Genomic DNA, 5,290 nt, shown 5'->3' with positions numbered 1-5,290 from the left:
ATATATATATATATATATATATATATATATATATATATATGAAATTCATCATAATCTCTGTCTCACAGGCCCAATGCATATTTGGCTGGCATGAGTTTTGACCTATTACTACAAACTGTTTAACCACCAATGCCATATAGGCCTATTCATCAAGAACCATGCAAACAATTTCAGATTTACATGTCAATTGGGAATTTGTTTTTCACAACGTGACCCCTCAGGGACTCCATATAACCAAATCCTACCTGTGGAAAGTAATGGATATCAATGTCAACTGTCCTGTCGTGCAACACAACAAAACCATTTCAAGCCCCTACACTATGGGCAAATATTTAAATAGAAGTTACTGAAACACTATTTGTATGTGCTACTTGAGTGTAGATGTCGCTTATGAGATTGCCTACTAATGCAAAAATGTGTAAATACACTGCTTTATGCAAACTTACATAACATTACATTTACAATAATGCACTCACATTAATAGGTCATAATTAACAAATGACAAAACACAGTGTCAAAAAAACAACAATTGTATAGCACTTGTGTTAGAGTTATACAGGGCTGTTTAATATAAAGGCAAGGAAAGTTTACTTTGTACACATTAGCAAGTCAAAGTGCATTACATAAATAAAAGATATAGACAAAGCACCTAAAGGCACGGACAGTGACTGATGAGAAGCTTTCTGCCCCATGTAGTCAGAATATTGAACAATAAATGAGTCATTCAATGCACCTTGAACTCTCAACATAAGACAATCACGCTGCAGATCTGCAAACTGTTTTACATCATCTATTCACTTTCCTTTCTTTTTTTTTTTTTTTTTTCCCGTTAAAGGGTTTTTTTTGGGGAGTTTTTCCTTATCCGCTGTGAGGGTCCAAAGGACAGAGGGATGTTGTATGCTGTAAAGCCCTGTGAGGCAAATTGTGATTTGTGATATTGGGCTTTATAGATAAAATTGATTGATTGATTGATTGATTGATTGATTGATTGACTAACACTATATATGTCATATGTATATAATATGTATATACACTGTATTTATATTTTTATCTTTGATGTCCTTTTCATCTTTTAATTTTTATACTATTTTTATCTTTTATTCTTTAATCTCACCAACTGTAAGCTAATATAGGAGATTTTAAGATTTTATTATTTTATTTATTTATTTTTATTGAGATTTTAATTTTACGTCTGTAAAACTGTTGACAGGACACCTCGAACTGCAAACAACGTCAATTATAATAATAATGATGATAATAATAATAATAATGATAACACATTTTATTTGGAGGCACACTAGAACACTACTGCGCATATTTAGTGGGCCGCACAACGTGGAAGCTAGAAATTTGTTTGGGTGTATGCGCCAGCCGAGCAACTCCTATAGGACTGAATGGGCACCATTTTTAGTTCTGTATCCAGGTCTTATAATACATCCATGAGCGGCCTTTACACTTCTTACTCCTCTGACTAGTAAAGCCACTGTCATCCCACTCCTCATTGTCCTCCTGTATTTGGAGTAGATCTGATTCCATAGCGGCTATACCGCTGTACGCATTTACAGCATTTTTGTGTTGACTTTGGAGTGATTGCCACCTCCGATTGAGGACACTGTAGAGTCCATGTGTACTGTCCTCTGTCAGGTCATCAAAATCTGTAGAGGAATTGTGGGGAAAAACAGAAAAGAAAAGATGATACATCACACAGCAGCAAGCCTCAATGTAAGCAAACCATGACAACTGCAAATATTTTTGCATTTTAAAATGCTGAATATGCAAAAACAATAGAAAATGGGTTAATCCATCTTAAACTGAAGGATGTTAGTAATATATGGGCTGCCAAATAGGACATGTTGATTAATGTTTTATTAATGTTTTTACTGCTGGTTTTGATGCTCTCCAAAGTCTGTCCTCTGAGTGCCTCCACTTCTTGCACTTCCTTCAGAAGATATATGATGCGCCGAGACATCTCTTTCACGAGGATGCTCTGCTCCTCCTCCAAGCGTTTCTGCAGCATTGACTGGTCAAAGACAGACCTCTTCAACGTGACAATCTAATTTGGATGGAAAGCTTGTTAAATTGTGATGGTAAAGTGTCTCATTTGTGAGTACTACAGCATGGCATTAATATCACCATAACTTTATCTGCCCCACTTTAAGTATTGTCATATTTTGGTATTGTGATATTTTTAATTTCAATATATCGTCCTATCCCTGTGTGTAACTGCATGAGAGGTAACAAAAGGGACAATGGCTAATATGGAAATGAGTTTGGAAACATCGCTCCATTTGAAGACTGAAAATGGTTCAAAATTTGTAAAGCCAATGTACAGTGGTACCATAGGCATAGACTATGGACATAGACTAAAAGATCAACATGCCACACTAGCAATTATCATACCGTCTCCATGTCTCTCCCATGGTAGGATGTAGTCCTGTCAGACTGCAAGCCAACTCCTCATCAATATGATCTCCTTCTACTATGGTGCTGTATTGCAAGACCTTTTCACGAAGCTTCTTCTTCAGCTCTGTCATTTTCTTTCGCTTTCTTTGTCTTGCCTGGTTGCTATCTGCAAAGTTTAATGAAAATAAAAATGTGTGATGGCGTTTTTGTGGTTTTTGACGTGTAATTTAAATAACTTGTTTTGACAACAAACCATGCTGACGATACAGATCTTGCTTCTTGCGCAAAAGGGTTACAGTGATGCTCTCAATATCAGCCCTGAGGTCTTCAGTACACCCTGGAGCGTAGACTCTCTCTAAATCAGTTAAACAAAACAGTTGGAGATGAGATACAATCAGTGACAGTCTCACTTTCAAACTATAGCGACCTTCTATTGTGTGTATAAAGGTACAGTCATTAACAGATGTATATACGAAAAGACATCAAAGTACTGTACATGTTTTACCTGTGACTGCCCAGTGGCTGACATCACACACCCACTGCTGTATGGTCTCCTGATCAAGGTTGTGCTCCTTTTGGATGTTGCTGAGGTTAGTAGCTTCCACCTTTACCCTTTCTGTGACCTTTTGAGGAGAAATAAATTAACAAAAATATAACAATAACAATAACAAAATTAACAAAATGTCAGAACAAAAGCTCCATGCAACACCATAATGCAAGCTTTCAGAACAAGACCTTCATCAGAACAGGTGAAACATTAAATGATACCAGCTGTATAGACACCCAAGCGGAGGTCTGAATAAGTGAAAAAATGTCTATATAGCTTTGAGGTTATAAGCTTTTAAAACTGCAGGCATTTGTCAAAAATATGTAGTGTCACATGAGAAGACAAATTTAATTTGCCCTTACTTTGACATATCTGTGGGTCAACGCTTGATGAAGGTTGTCCCTCTTTCTTCTGTTCCAACCCATGGCTTGTTGTGTCAGCATGTTCACTCTTCCTAATTAATACAAAAATGCATCCACAAGCCAGTTAGAATTCACATCAAAAAGCTATACTAAGTGAGAAACTCAAGAGACATGACTAAGCCCAATTCAACAACCCAAAAATCTGTTTAACTGGTAATGCATTATCACAGTGTTTACTGTAAGTGTAATACCAACCTGCCTTTGTCATGTATTTTGCAATCTGGAAATCCATCGGTCAAAAAAAACAAACTTTTTTTTTTCTTCCTTTACTTCTGGAGGCACAGACCGGAGTTTTTCGACTAACGGAAGTGCAGGGGCCTCGGCAATCACTCACGCCCTTCACTTCCAGCGGTGCCCCCAGGGAATCGCCGTGTTGTTCACAAATACTTCGGGTAGAAAACCAGCAGAGTTTAGCTATCACATTTTTCACGTCACTATATCACCGTGTAGACTAATCTGATGTTTTTGTCGGATTACTGTTAATTTATTATGCTGATCTGTTCTGTACGACATCTATTGCACGTCTGTCCATCCTGGAAGAGGGATCCCTCCTCNCTGTGTGCACGTTTTGTAAATAACATGGTTATCATAGATTAGCTGGGCTAACCGTTAGCTGTTAACATTAGCCGTTAGCGATGTCTGTAATAACCATAGACTATATAAAAATAAGGTATTAACCCAATAAACGGTCCGTGAATAAAATATTTTTTCCAGCGGTTATCTTAGTTACAACATGATTGAGCTAGCAAAGCAGTTTTGTGTTGCTATGTGTGGTATTTATTCAGTTATGGGAAATCACGATGTCTAGAAAGCATCAGTGGCTGCAGCTGACAGGGACAGTTAGCAAAGCTAACATCAGGACGTCATCTGTTAAAAGCCTCCCGTTGTCGGATACGACATGAAACTACTCCAGTTAGCTCAATCATGTTGTAACTAAGACATCCGCTGGAAAAAATATTTTTTTTCACATTGATGAGACGGCGTTTTGGGTGGAACCGTCGCCATGGACACGGAGCTTGCTGTTTCTGTAGGCACACATTTCCTGGGGACACCTGCACGTCTTGGCCACGCCCCCTCTATTGTGATTGGGTAAAGCGCAGCATCATTCAAACTCAAAGCCCTGCCCTACCCCCCTCTCGTCGTCTTTTACACAGGGCTGCCGCCAGATTCTACAATGTAAATTGCAGAATCTGTCTTGAGAGATTATGTATTTTGTGACTAGAGCTGCCCTGGAGAGAAAGCTGTTCACCTATATAGAAAAAATAATGTTTTGTCTCCATTGTATAACAATATTACCAACACATCACTGGATGGTTTAAGAGAAAATGCGTACACTGACTTAACCTAGGAATTTAGGACCCCTTCCTACAATATGCATGCATTTTGTGTTTCTGAAAATATGAATTGCCTATCTTTGATTTTAACTCAGACATAAATGATGTGCTTTGTCCCTAACACTCTCACTTAAATGACAAATAAGTAATTTTAGTGTGCTGGTTTCTATTAAGACTCCTTGTATACATATTGTTACAGTAATGATGTTAATAACATACCTGCTCCACTTCCTCCCCCACTGCGTTTCCTGCTCCATCCTGGTTTCTGCCACCCCATCTCACCTGCAACACAGTGTGAGAAGTGTTATATAGTATTATTTTAGAAGTTTTTATGTAACATTATTCAATCAGGCATGACATGCACAACAATTTGCACAAGCAGCTGAAAAGCAGTTGGTGAAGGTTAACACACAGCACATTATATTAGCCTGCCCATTATTTCCCAGTGGCTACTTTCACACCAGAATGTAAGTAACCGCTCGGGGCGCCTCACTAAGGGCAGCCCCCTCACTCTGACATCTCTCCACTTTGTGCATGTATAGGCCCTGTTTGTGCATGTGTGTGTCTTTCGGACCTGTGTGTAA

General features: G+C 38.3%; 1 protein-coding gene across 3 annotated transcripts in view; it reads right to left on the bottom strand.

Moving 5' to 3' along the window:
* fah (fumarylacetoacetate hydrolase (fumarylacetoacetase)) overlaps positions 1–5,290 on the bottom strand; it is a 625,231-nt gene that overhangs the window by 238,831 nt on the left and 381,110 nt on the right. The window contains exon 1 of one of the 3 annotated variants that reach the window (XM_050041463.1): positions 2,023–2,027. The exons of the other annotated variants lie outside the window; for them this stretch is intronic. The gene's annotated coding sequence lies outside the window, so the exon portion shown is untranslated. Of the gene's footprint in view, positions 1–2,022; positions 2,028–5,290 lie in introns of those variants that run through there. 3 annotated transcript variants of the gene reach the window in all.

The sequence above is a fragment of the Epinephelus moara genome, chromosome 1 (assembly GCF_006386435.1).
Source record: "Epinephelus moara isolate mb chromosome 1, YSFRI_EMoa_1.0, whole genome shotgun sequence".
In the NCBI taxonomy this organism is placed as follows: Eukaryota; Metazoa; Chordata; class Actinopteri; order Perciformes; family Serranidae; genus Epinephelus; species Epinephelus moara.
This window is presented reverse-complemented; position numbering and strand designations above follow the sequence as displayed.